This window comes from Cyanistes caeruleus, chromosome 3 (assembly GCF_971803275.1).
Source record: "Cyanistes caeruleus chromosome 3, bCyaCae1.hap1.1, whole genome shotgun sequence".
Lineage (NCBI taxonomy): Eukaryota > Metazoa > Chordata > Aves > Passeriformes > Paridae > Cyanistes > Cyanistes caeruleus.
In genome coordinates, this window is record NC_141703.1 from 112,398,332 (window position 1) to 112,413,017 (window position 14,686).

General features: G+C 38.5%; 1 long non-coding RNA gene across 1 annotated transcript; it reads right to left on the reverse strand.

Annotated features, from left to right (window-relative positions):
* Positions 1-5,457: 5,457 nt before the first annotated feature.
* LOC147654448 (uncharacterized) lies at positions 5,458-11,026 on the reverse strand. The gene is made up of 3 exons (XR_015283988.1): positions 10,546-11,026; positions 6,597-6,698; positions 5,458-6,430 (listed from the first exon to the last, which is right to left on the reverse strand). It is a non-coding gene; the product is annotated as an uncharacterized LOC147654448 (long non-coding RNA).
* Positions 11,027-14,686: the final 3,660 nt, after the last annotated feature.

Below are 14,686 nucleotides of genomic sequence, written 5' to 3' on the forward strand. Positions count from 1 at the left end.
CGTGGGAGTGCTTTTAAACTCACCCTGATCTCTATGTGAGATAATGGGGTTGGCTAGAAATGGTTGGCTAGACACGGTAAAAATTCAAATGTTCACACAGGCTACCACATCTGACGAAATGTCTGGATGTGAGAAGATCCAAACTTCAAGGCTGTGAGGGCAAAATTCTCTGTTTATCCCCTGAACAGGTCCTGCAGTTGAGCAACTCCTGCTGTTTCCTCAGCCATGTGCCATCACTTTGACCTTTGGGGACGACTGATGAGCAATACCTGACCAGGGTATGTGGCCATAAATTCATGGCACATGGATTTCTGAACACCTACTGGACTGGAAGTGTCCCAGGCCGGGTTGGAAGGGGCTTGGAGCAACCTGGATAGTGGAAGGGGCCCCTGCCCATGGCAGGAGATTGGAACTGAATGGTCTTTAAGGTCCCTTCCAACACCAAATCATTCTGTGATTCAATGAAATGGGCAGTTTTGGGGTTTTTTTGAAGGTTTGTTTGTTTTTTTGGGGTTTTTTTTGTTTTTGTTTAAGAAACAGCTCATGAAATTGAAATCATGGTTGGCAAGATATTGGTGATCTTTATGTAGGAAGCAGTTTACAATCAAAATATACAAATGGAATTTAGAAAATAATATATATAAATCTTGTAGTAACTGAAAGTAATAGGTGAACTACAAGCAGATTGTCCAAGTGATAGAGCACACCAAGAAAAATATTTGTCTGGACTGATTGCAGAGGCCTTTGATTTTCTTGAACTCTACAAGCTCACTATAATTATCAACTGAAACTGGAAAGAAGGTATTAATTAGTAAAATTGTTCCTCTCTCCCCTCTGCCTGTAAAGGCTTGAACTGAACAGTTTTTCAGTTCCATCCATGACTTGGAAAATTTATAGTATTCAAAACTACACTTCATTAAGCATCTCATAAGGGCACATTGTGTGTTTGAAAATGCCCTGTTCACTTTTCCCAAAAGATTTTCCTTTCTTGTGTAAGAAACTTGTTCAGTTTGTAGTCTGAATTGTCACTGTAAACTTTTTTTGAGACTTTGATGGCCAAGGAAACTGACCTTTTTCCATCTCATTATGATACTACAGTAGCTTTAAAGACATGACCCCTTTCAGCTGATTTGTTGAAGAAGCTGGGCTGATTTAAGAAATTTTAGAAAAGAACTATAAAATACCTGACCTGCTTGACCTGGTGGATATGAGCAATATGTGGAGCCTGGCAGCTGAGAGAAGGAGACAGGCAGATTTTGCTGGGAACTTGTGTTAAAATAGTTCTGTTCAGTCATGACCTTCGAAACTGTAATTCAAAGAAGCAACCTGTTGCATTAAGAACAGGCAGCTCAGTGATGTCTCCACTACCAATGCTGTTTTTAACCTGTATACTGAATTAAAAATAATGAAAAGGCTTTCCAGTGGTGATAGCTTTATTGAACTTACATATTAAATCACCTTTAAATGAGAACAAGTGATTATGATTTTCTCTTGGAGTACTCTGAAATATTTATGATGATTAAAATATCATTTTAAGCAATTCACAAAATAATGCTCAATCTGAGCTCTATCATGGAAATTTGAAAAGGTCCTAAATATCAGAGTATTTTATGGCTCTAAGAAGCTTTTAGAGTCACATGACTGTCTGATGACAATTAAGACACTTCCATTGGCATGCCTGCATTTTTCCACTGAAAATTTAATTATAATATAGCAAAATTCACTGTTGAACTATTTTCTGTGAATTCCAGTAGTGGAAAACAATATATTCACTCCCACAATCACGCAGCATTTCACAACCTTAATTTCGTTTTTAAAGACTGAAGATATCCTGCTAATAGCATTAAACCATCCTCAGGCAATTAAAAGCAACAACAATAACTTCTGCAAGTACATAATTGTATTAGGGTGGAAAATGATCTGCTACTTATACAACTTAACTAACACAAACGACCAAATAACAGCTGCTGTCGTCTTTGGTTCAGTTCTTACAGACTTAATTCTGAGTTCTTTTTGCCCTTTTCCAGCTGCTACTTTGGATGTTTGTGGTGCCTAATACTGTGAGCATGCACAGAGAGGCACAGGCTGCATTTTGGAATGATGAAACGTGAAAAGCGGAATATATAATGCTACATGCTTTAGCTTTGAATATCCTAACTGTTCTGAGATACTCTTCATCTGAATCATCCTGTGAAATACCTCATTGTTTTTGTTCAGAGGGTGTTTTTCAGTTGGGAGAACAAGAAATCTAATTTCATAATGACACTGGAACAGTGGATTAAAATTATCTGATGCTAACCAAGCTCGCTCTTGCTCCAGACTTTTACCACTTTCTTATTAAATTTTCTATGGGGTTTTAAGTAGATTTTTCAGTTCACAGTAAAAAAATGGAATCTTCAAAAATATGTTCCATTTAGAGCTGTAAATTCTAAACATGTCTGAGAACTTTATGAAGAGAAATCAAGTGAAAATGATAAAGAAATCTCAGGGCCACTGCAGGGATGCTGCAGAAACCCACATGGTGGTCACTCTTTCTATTTAATCCATCTCTCTCTCCCCGCCCTGCTTCTCTCTACCTCACATTTGCTGTTAAATAAAATCCATATAATTTACTTATAATTTACTTTGGCCTATGGTTTCATTTGCACCTTAATTTGGGCAGAGGTATCTTTTAATAATCAGATTCTACAAGATCTTGGCTTGGGACTGCAGTGAACGCTGAGTTTGCAGTTGATTTAGCAATTTAGTACAGTGAGAGTAGGCTTGTTTTTTCTTTTTCTTTCCCCCCTTTTTTTTTTCCTAATTTTATATGGTACTTTTTCAGATAAATAGCCAGAAAAAATACTCCTGATAAGGAAGCAGGCATGAGACATTCAATCATGCTGACTTTCAGCTTTTTTTTGGATAAAAAAGAAAGACATTTGCTGACATCTTGCATTGCCATGTGACTGGTTTCAGTGCTTTCCACGACTTTTTTCCTGGAGCAGGATTGTTTATAAGTGATGTATTTCCTAGCCAGGAATTTTAGCTGTGCTCTCTCCATCCCAGTCCAGAGGCACATTGTGAGATTCCGTCAGAGCAGCTCGAGCTCTCCGAGAGCTCCTTGGCTGGAGTAGTTCAGGCACATATGGAGAAGATATCAGCTGCAGAGATTGCACAGGCCCTCAAAATTTTATATATATATATTTTTTTTTTCTCACTACAGGCCTGTTTGAAAACACCCGTCAATTTTGTTTTCAAATGTATTTATGGAAATTCTCTAAATCCCCTACACTTCGGTTCAGTTTGCTTCCCGAGGCCGCAGCAGATCATTTACGGGTTAGTTACACTCCTTGAGATTGAAAAACCCGTAAAGAGTCACAGCAAGGCCTGGAAATCTAATTACTAGTTGCTTACAGCTTCCAAGGGTGAAACCTTGCTCTTGGGTCCTTACCACAAACTGCTGATTTTTAACAATAATTTATATGGGCGTGGGGTTTTTTTTTTGGTCAAGAACACACTTTGTCTGATCTGGACAATATTAGCTGGGGGCTGATGAAGTCAAGTGCTTCTTTTTGTGGGGAATATTTGCAGCAGATCCAAGGACTGGACACCTAAGACATGAAAGCCGTGGTTTGATGGTTTTTTTTTTTGCTCAACATTTCAGTCACTTCCCGATATTGGAGCATGGAAGCATCACTCATAGGCACAGCAGTGACCTGCATTTTGTGGGACAAAAGAAGCAGTGTATTTTTCAAGTTGATGGCCATTTCTCTTCACTCAGAGTTCAACCCCTACGAAGAGGAGGTATAGAAAGCTGTCATGCCATGCATTTAATAATTTAATAAACTTTGGGTTATCGTCTGATGTCAGCAGGAAATAAACAAGCAAAGCTTATCAAAAAGTGTCTCTCAGCAAAAAGCCAAAACCGAGTTATAAAGGAAAGGCAGCCTTTGAGCAACCTTAAATCACTTTCTCACTTTACTATCAGTTGCAGAACTCCCAGGCAGACAGTGAGAAGACTTGGGCAGAAAAATCCATTTCCACAATTGATCTCCCAGATATGTGTGAGCACATGACTCAGATAGTGTTTTGTTTAGGGAGTCAGCACGGTTTATATAAAGACTTGTCACAGGCTTGATCCAGCATCACTAAATTAAAGGCTATCTTGCAGTTTGAATTCAAAACAATAATCAAGACAGGTTCTGATTAAAAAAAACCAAAAAAACCTACCTTTTTCCTCCTTATTAAACTTTATTATCTCATCCAGTAAACAGTTTTTAATCCATTGGAAATATGCCCTTGCAAAATAATAATTTCCTAAACATGGTGGATGATGATGTTAGTACAAATAAGAAGTAGGAGGCTGGATCTTTCAAATCACTCAAATAGATTTTTATATTAAGCCAGGGAGAATTTGAGAGATAATGTAAGAGGCTTCTTAAACTTGCTATGTATTTTGCATCCTACTTGGGGAAGACCACTGTAATTCCAGTCCAAATATGCTGAAAACTCCTCACTCAGCAGTATTACCTGTTCCTTGTATTAAAATAATTCATACTCAGTACTAATTTATCAATGGAATGAGATGAATAAAGATTTATAAGTGAAATTATTCCCTTGGAAGGAGACAGAGATGACTCTGGGCACTACTTAAATATCACTCTGCCCTTGCTTCACAAAATCTGGTGACATAAATGGTGGCCAGGATTCTGATTGTCCATATGGAAGAGTTTCATGGGGAATGAAAGAAAAGGGACATCTGCCTTTGAAATTCGTTTCCATCCTCCAGAAGATCTAACTGCCAGAAAGATTTAATCAAGAGAGAATTAAAACTGAGAAGAAATTGCCCACTCAATAAAATTCAAAACTTGTGATTGCCAACTCTTCAGGAAATCACAGAATTCCAGAATAAAGGTAGAGAAAAGTGATGAGAGATTTCAGCAAACTTAATGGACAAATAATACATATGTCTTTAATTATGTACAAATATATTTTCATATGTCAATTTATTTTAGTCGTTCAGCTGAAGTCTATTTTTTATTGAGAACAGATTGAAAATCATCACTTATTGTCATTAGTAGATGTAATTGTGCAGTGATATGCTTCCCCAAATGGGCAGGAAAACCTCATAAGAAGCTGGTTTTGTGTTGCTAAATGTTATTTTTTACTTATTCCTGTTCTATCACACCACTTTTACACTGCTGTACTCCAAGTCAAAGGCCAGATCAGAATGAAAGCTAAATGGTGATTTTCTTGGTTTTATGTTAAAGAAGAATAAATAATCTTGAGGTTTTGAGGAAAAACCTGCAGCAAAACGTAAGTAGGAGGCTTTTTCTACTGCAGGATATGAGTAACTTCTCTTCACACAAACAGGAGTTATTATGTGCAAGGTTTTGGGAGGTTTGCATAATTAATAGATGCAATTAGATACTATTATATACAATAAATGAAAAAACAAAAGCAGGGCACTGTATTTGATACATGCAGGGAGTCCAGTTTAATATATTTAATATTTCTTATTCATCTTTTGGAGGCAATTCTGAAAATACTGTTTCTGAAGTGAAATGCAATTATAGGAGCAGAAATTAATATTTATATTCACATGTGGACAAACACAGTTCAAAAAAACTCTCTTATGTTAGAGATCACATGAAAATCAGAGCTGGATCTTAATGCAAGAGAAGATTAGGACAATATTTGTTTCTTCATAGAGGCAGTTACTAAAAACCCATAAATGGGTGAGTTTTGGATCACAGTTTAAGTTATTCAATGTCAGGATTGTCAGACAGCTGAGCCACTGGATGAGGACAGAAAAGATAATGTATTTACTCTCATGGTCAAAGACTCCTGTGAAGGCCAAGGGTAATTTTACCAATTGTAAGATGAATACAAAAAGACAAAATAATACTCTTCTACATTCAGCAATTTTTTGCAGGATGGTATCAGGAAAGGGCTGAGCTGTGCCACATCTGTGTTGAGAATCCTTTCTCGATCTAGAACTCTTTAGAGGTACACTACAAACACCTGAGCAAAGTCTGTAAGGTGCCCTCTGGATCTCACAGCTCATATTTGCACTTTTCCAGATATTTTTGGCCCCTGTTTGCGCTGTGTAATGGAGTATAATGTCAGGATTGCATAAACTCCAATGTTTTCCTTGGAATTGGTGAGGATTTCAAGAGGCCTATGGATTTGCTTTAAATATACAAATATTGTACGCAGACGTGTGGCTGCAGAGAAATCCAGCCCTTAGTGTCTGAGCTCTTCTGCTTTGCAGCCTGTGAGAAATTCCAGGCAGCTGAGGGCGTTTGTTTAAAGGTAGCACAACTTGGAATTTGGGTTATTCCATAGGGATGCTCAGTAGCTGGCCATATTTGAGCCCTTTCTACTTCTGTGATGTCCATAACACAACTCCACTCAATTTCAGTGAAGACAATGTGCTCATCCCAGTCTGCTGAGAAAAAGAGAGAAGCAGGAAGAAAGGAAAGAATAAGGAAGGAAAAAGAAGCAAAATTGAGAGTAAGAAGAAGGAAAAGATGAAAAGACAATCCCTCCCCTCATACACCAAGAAGAGTGAAGGCCTAACAAAAGTGTTATTCACTGCCGAGCTGTAATACCTTATTTTAGCTTCAGATCCGAAATCCTTTGACGTCAATGAACTTTCTTTGACTTTAATGTGCTCTGGCTCAAGCTTGTCATGTGGATCTCAGACTTGCTGTCTGTGAATTAACATGAATCCGTGGATTAGTTTTCCAGAACAAACAAATAACTTTACAAGGTAATTAGGCTGGTATTTCAACATTAGCTGCTTCCAATACCCAGGTCCCAGATATGAAGGTGATGGGTTTGAAGGGTGCAGGATGAAGTAATTTCTCAGCAGTGTGCTTTCTGGGGGGGCTAGCAGAATTTAGGTTAATGGAAAACATTCCTGCCTTGCACAGTATTTCCACCAGAAATATTGGAGTCTGAACAAAAAGCTTTCCCTATTCTGAAAAACATGTCTTGATGCAGTAATGTGCTTTTTTGCCCTTTTGTGTGTACACCTATATAACTGAGTATATCTATGTCATTATAATATGTACATTCAGCAGCTCACATTATATAAATACCTTAAAATGTACGCATATCTTCTTTATACATTTATAATAAATACAACTTATTATTCCAGAATAAAGCTTTCTTGAGCTCTGCATGCTTGATCTCAAATACTGAAATAAAATCTTCACTGAGAATTTTTGTTTTCAATGCTTTTATCCATATGTTGCTTTTACTTTTAAGGAGTGTCTTCTGACTCAGCAAAATCATTAAAATCTTTTCAAGATCCCACTGCCACTCAAGGATAGATTTAGTTTTAATATAGTTTATTTTATGGAAATGGTAGTGGATGAACATTTTTGTGTGCATATAAAGAGGATAAAGAATTCTTTTGTTAACTTACTAGAACTAATTTTATATGGTCGATGTTCTGTATTATATTTAAATGTGTAACTACCTATTTCAAACCATTTGCTGATTTTGTCTGATCAGTGTCCCAAATGTTGCCATTTCACGTGGCCAGATCATGTTATACTGCAATTTCTAAATTGTGCACACTTAAAGATTCTGCCAAAGTATGCAATTTAGTGCACAGAAATTAATGGTTGAGGATATATATATATGTAACTGCTAGCCTATTGCATGTCATTTCTATGGATTTTATACTTGAAGATTTTGGCAGAAGCAACTAGAGGGAGACCAAAATGACACCTATTGAGTAGGAAAGAATTCTAAAGTCTCTGTGTTGTTATTACATGTTATTTAAACTGAAGTAGAGTAAGTTTAGATGGAATATTAGGAAGAAAATCTTCCCTGGGAAGGTGGTGAGCCCCTGGCACAGGGTGCCCAGAGCAGCTGTGGCTGCCCCTGGATCCCTGGAAGTGTCCAAGACCAGGCTGGATGGGACTTGGAGCAGCCTGGGACAATGGAAGGTGTCCCTGCCATGACAGAGGTGAAATGAAATGAGCTCTGTTTTGAGGTTGTTCAGAGCCCATTCAAATTGTACCCCTTTAAATCCCATCTCTGTTATACCCATGTAGTTTTATTTAGTCACATTAAAAGAGAGAACCAAAACACAGCAATATAGTCTTATATTTTGGAGGCAAAAATCTGTATCTAGTTCAGGCTAGAATCAGGATTTGTCCATATGCTGGGCATTGTTAATTCTTTTGCCTATCCCACTTTGTTGCACTCTGGTCAGAAAAGCCATCCTGAAAGGCTGGAGGCCACTAAGGCTTGCCCATAAGCCATACTCCTCTTTCTATGCATGTATGCATTTGTGGTGTATAGTTAAAAAAATTATTATATTTTATTCAAACAGAAGCTAATCCATGCAGTAGTATAACAGGGAGCCACCAAGGAAAAAAAAAAGAAAAAGAAAAAAAAAAGAAATAAAAACTGTGTTCTGAGGTTGAAAGGGAATAAGTGGTTGGTGTGTTTAAAACAAAGACTCATTTTCTCACTGCACGCTCTTGCACAAGCGCCAGTGACCACAATTGAAAACTCCTTGCCTGGGTGATGTAGCAATGCTGATCTGAGCCTACTGTTCTCTCCTTTTAGAGGTCAGCCACAGCTGCTCTGCTTCTGTGGCTTTTCTTCAGGGCAGCCTGACTCCTTGCTGAGCTCTGTGACCCCGTGTCACCATCATTGTCATGATGGTCCCCTAAAATATTTGTGGTCTTGCTTCAGTGCCCTTTGAGACACCCTAACCAGGACCAATGTCTGGCTGCTGGACCCAGGAGCAGATCTGAATCCTGTTGCTTTTATTGCAGTTTCTAATATTTTCTTAATTTACTTAAGCAGAAAAACCTAACTCATGCTCAGAGCTATTAGAGTAATATATGTATTTAATATACGTATTTATATATTAAAAAACTCTGTGTATATATGTGTGTGTCTGCAGTTATCATTCCAGTTTCAACGTTGTGCTGGGTTTGGCTGGGGCAGAGTTAATTTCTTTAAATGGGAAATGAGAGGAATCAAGTGTGATGTGGTGTTGCAAGAAGAGAAGGAGACAGCGAAGCACCTGGCTTGTACAGGGGACATCTGATTTTACTGGATTGTACATGGTAGAGAAGGGAGGGATGAACAATTTCACAGAAGACAAAGAATTTGACAGATTTATCTGGATATGGAGGAAGGAAGAAAAAAGAGAGAAGTCTAAAGCATGAACAATTTCTAAATATGAACACTTGAATTTTTGAGTAACTAAATAGCTGATTTTGAATAACTAAAGAAAATGTAAGAGGTTTTTTCTGTTGTTTCAAAGTGTCTGAAACATCTGGGATTTTTTGTTGTTTTATCTTGTTCCAAATGAAGCAGGCTGTCTTTTAAATCACATATCTTTTTAATCTTTCAGTCGTGAAAAGGATTTCACATAAAATTAAAAATTATGCCATTAAAAAAGCATTTTCCATTAAACATTTAATTCAATATTTTTGGATTTGTTGCCTTTAAAATGGGATCAAAATTAGAAGCCAAAGTAAAGGGGGGACTTGGAGACTATGACAGAAAAGAAATGGAGAGAGAAATTTGGAAAGATTGGTGAAATTTTGCCCAACAAGACACTATTGAACACTGCAGTGTTACTTGGAAGTGGCTGAGTATGAGCTTGTCTTTATGACAATAAATACAATTTAGCAGATGGCACATATGGCACAAAGTGGTTTCTCTTTATGCTTTCAGAGAGACAACAATAAAAACATCTTAGTGGAGAAACAATGGGAAATAAAGTAAGGATCAAATGGTTTCTTAAAGTTGCAGAGTGACCTCCCACTTCCATGAGATCAGGCTTTGGCTCTCGATGCTGCACTTCAGCAACTGAATTTAAAATAATGCTGAGACATGGAGAAAGGGCACAGACTTCTAGATTTTGACCCCTAGGCCAAAGTGGTAGGAGAAGGGCCTGGATGGCAGAGCTGAAGGAGGAAAACTTAACCACTGGACCTGTTATATCTACTCCAAAATATGCTTCCATGTACAGATTTCTAGTAAGGAACTCAAAGAACACAGGTGTCCACCTATTTGATTCTTCATGGAAACATCATGGATTTTCAGCAGTAATCATTATATTAATATTTTACATAGGACAATTCCAAAGTTCTATAGGAGAACTTACCTGGTACAAAATATTGCGTAACTGTAGGTTATGTAATCGATTCTCTTATGTGGCAGGATTCTTCAGGAATTTCACCTTAATTGATAATTTAATTAAAGCAGAACAGCAGCCTCTACCCAGAAGTGAGACTGTCCTAAAACAGAATTGAAATCTGCTTTTGTCTTCTACTGCCTGCCATTTTACTGACACCAGATTTTGTGCCCAGTGTCCCACCTCAGTGGCACTCTGGTGGTCATTTCACCTGCCCAGTCTGACCTGTGTGACCATGTGTGCATGTATTTTATTCCCTTTCTCAAGGGTTTTTGTTTCTTTCCAGATGGTCCAAGTCCCAGTGGAACAAAGTGCATTCAGTCATTGTGGCACACAGCTTTGGTACCAGCATCATTGGTTAAAAATTGTGTTAAAAAACTTACTTTGGATAAGAACTGTGAACAGAAGAGAAGATGAGGAGGGCTCAGATGACCATTTCACTGTATTTTAATTTGGGATCACTTTGCCTGGGACAAATTCAGTTAGTGCCTCTCTGAGGGCATTGCACATGCTTACATTGGGTCTGAATTTAACCAAATTGGCACCAGGCATTTGGCACCATCAGTAGACAGAACTTCTGGGAATCTAATTACAGCTGCAGAATGTCAGAACTCCCAAATCTGGAGCAACATCTTTCAGGGCAGTAACATTCATAGCCCCAAATCTCCTGATTATCCATATTATTTATCTGTGAGGAAGGAACAGCATTAGGTACAAGGATGTGTTTATCTCTCGTGGCAAATACCTGCCTCTTAGGACAGGCCCAAGATGGAACTTGACATTTACAAAAACATCTGGGGCTAAGAAATTCCAGGATAATTTCTAGGCCCTGCTAGAGCAAGTGACAGAATTCCCATGGGGTTTGGGGTGCCTGGAATGTTCTCAGGTGTTGTCAGGCTGTTTGTGATGCCACTGGAAGCTGCTGACAGAGATGCTGTGTGGGATAGAAAAGGCTGTAATGCTCTGAGTAGAGAACCTTGGGACAGGAGAAGCTTTAGGGTGAAAAATAGCCTTATTAAACAGGGGATTTCCCTTCTCTGCAGAGGGCAGCTGCCATGGAACTTGTCTGAAGTATCCTAGAAATGGGCAAGTTCTGGTTTCCTGTCCTAGCCTCACAGAATTTCAAACCCCTCTTTCTCTGCTTTTTGAATAATATAAACAATGAAGTGATAGATAATCATTTGTATCCTTTCTCCTCTTGCCTTGACTTTTCAGTTGGGCAGTCACAAAGTCCCTCTGTTTTGAAATGAACAGATTGTTTCTTTCTCTGTTCCTGTCTCTTTTGGTCTGCATTAAAAATGTGTCTACCTGAAAATAGAAGCCTATGCTTGCACATTGGCTGTGCTCTCTGTATTTTGAATTGCTCATCCTTTACCCCTGGCTTGGCCGATTGGAGCTCCAATCAACAAATCACAGTATTTCCAGTCATTTTTCTTGCAGAGCTAGTCTGGAAATAGTTCTTTCCAAACAGAATGTCTGGGACCTGCTACTGGATTATTTCCTCTCCCTTTTATCACCTTGATAAAGAAATTATTGCAAGAACAGGAGGATCCTGCAGCAAAATTAACTTAAAAAATTAGCTGTAGTATTCTCTGCTGAGAGGACCAATTATGAGAGAGATGCTGAATTTCTCTTCTCTGCAGGATAATTAAAACTGATTAACAAGTGTTTTTTTTCTATGTTTCCATACAGAACTACATTCAAAATTTGAAATAGATGCTGCTATTCCTCAGCAGTACCTGCTAAATTAGAACAAATTGCCTCATTTAATCCATTTTAGTCACCAGTTCTAAAACTGCAAAAAAGAATAATTTATGAGAGCACTGACAGGAATCTGTGTTAGATGCAGTCAAGGAGGATAATAAAGACTGTATCTATGGAAAAAAAAGGGCCATTCTGGGAAAAATTGCCAGACTTGACTCATTCTAAGCACAAAAGGTTGGAAAAGATATGAGAATTCAAGCAGGGAAAACAAAGAGAGGAAATGACTTTGCAGGACAGTAGCCAGTGAAATTATTTAGCTCTTTGTAGGACTGAAATACAAAGCAGCTTTAGTTATAGGACTTGGAGAGGACTGAGGCTTAATTTTCAGACATAACTACCTAAATCCATCAGATGTACTTCAGCCTTTAACCTCCTTTATTTATAAGCTTTCTGCCTTTTTTTCCAGATATCTGTAAATTTCTGGGTATTTAATCAAGACAAATTATAGCACTGAACAAGTTATGTTCTGAATAATGTTTTGATGTTTGCTTTCAAGCTCAGTTTGATATGTGTTAATGGGCTGAAAAAAGGCATTTTTGCATATGAGAGACAAGCAGATACATAGAAAAATGTGGCTGAGTTTTTGGGGTTTTCTTTCCCCAGTATTTCAAAGCCAGTGACAATATCCTGACTATTAATGGGATGGAAAAGAGTAAAGAGAAAAGAGAAAAGAGAAAAGAGAAATGAGAAAAGAGAAAAGAGAAAAGAGAAAAGAAAAAAAAGCATGAGTATTCTGGGACTCTCTTGTACCTCAAATAGAAATTCAGGGGAGAATAAAAAAAGATAATTTGAAGATTAGGTGTCTGAAAACAACCAAGATAGAAATAGAGGCCTTGTGAAAGCCATGACATTTTCTGGCCCAGGGTAATGTTTGGTGTTCATCCTGGAGATAATTTAACAGGGAGGATTATCTGGTGTCTTCAGCTGGACACCTTGGGGCAGACACTCAGGGAGAAGGAACAAAACTGAATCCCAGGTTATGCTCCAGATGGCAAAGTGCAAAAGAAATCAAGAGAGAGCAGTCAGGTCCTTGGTTCATGGTTTAGTCAGAGTATTTTGCTGCTACTGGCAGCTCTGGTGGTTTTTCTCTGCATCCAGCAGTCTCTTAGAGCTGCAAAATTGCTCATGGCATTATTCAACATAATTTGGGCCCAGAGATAAAACCCCTCTGCTGCCTCTCTGCCATGAGCAGTGGGGAGTGATGACTGATAGCATCATGAGGATGTTTTCTCATGCTCTACCTAATATTTGCTTCTCCTGTGATTTCAACTTGTTCTTTCAGGATTTTACCTTTATTCTGTGTGATTTTTAGTTGATTATGAATTAAAGGGCAAATAGCCACCCATCCCTCAGAACCCCCTGCTGTATTTTCCAGAACAGGGTCAGAGGGTGTGACATTTTCATTTGTGCAAATCAGGGTTTATCGACACTGCAGGTAATTATTAATTAGGTGTTTCCAATGAAAAATACAGAACAAATCTTTAGAACTGGCACCTAGAAAAATATGATTGTGAGTTTACAAAAATACAGAAGTAGTTCAGAGATTCTTTGGTTCAAGACCAGGTTAGATTCTAGAAATAGGTGATAAGAATTGAGTGAACTGAGAATGGTTATCCATAAACATAACAATATTTCTATTCTAACCTGGCAACTTAAATACATATATACTTATATATATAAAACCTTCATGCTAGCATGAACTTCCTTCAACAAGATCTTTACTGGTCCGTTCAACTGGGAATTTTGATGGGGGACAAATTTGGTAAATTTATAACAATGCAAATTTTCCAGACTCTGTATAAGCACCAGGAGGAAGCAGCAGTACTTTGCAAATGCAAATTGTATCTGTCAATGCCACTTTAGCTTTACTTCAGCACTTGAAAAGTTTGCTAACAGTCTGCTGATTAATGTGATGTGCATTTAATTACTGAATGCCTATTTCTAATCATTCTAATTAACAAGACTACTGTTGACAAGGAGGGTGATATGCAGCCAGAGTGTGATGGTTTGACTGAGCTTGGCATTAGGCTATGGGAGTTAGAGAACACCAGAATTTTGTCCTGCTCTGTGAATTTTTGGTCTTAGGCTTGGCTGGCCCTTGGACGTGCAGGCCCAAAGGGCTCTTTTGTTCCTCTTTTGTTCCTTTGATTCCTGGGCACAATCCACAGAGCACCATGATACACCCATGATCACTGCAATTTTCTGACACTCACTGCTGTGACAGTTCATTTTGGGAAGGCTGTGGCTTGATTAGAAGTGGGACACAACATGGGAATGAGCCACCTCCTTGGCATTTTTTGCCAGGCTCTGTCCACTCCCTTCAACATCCATGATTTCTGCAGGCACTGGATGAAAAGGAGGTGGCTCAGCTCTCGTGTTGCTGTGTCACAGTTCCCAGTTCTCCAAATTCCTTAGCCAACACACAACCCCTGGAAAAGAAAAGTCAGTGGTGGCTGGGAAGAGAAAGGGTCAGTGGTGTCCCTGGTGTCCCTCAGCTGCCTGCCCACAGCCCAACCTACAGCAGGGATGCATTAACCCAGCCTCATCCCTCAGTCTAAGCCTGAGGGTTCATCTTTTTGGAATTATTACTTGCTTCCCACATTTGCAGCTCATTTTGGTTGTAGTTTTTATCCCGAGGTCACCAGGTCTGTGTTGGCTTCTGGCTGCTCTCATTAGTATCACAGGATCTGACACTGCCTGTGTGCTCTATAACTGCATGATAACTAAATTAATTCACTTTATCCACCATGATAAAGCATT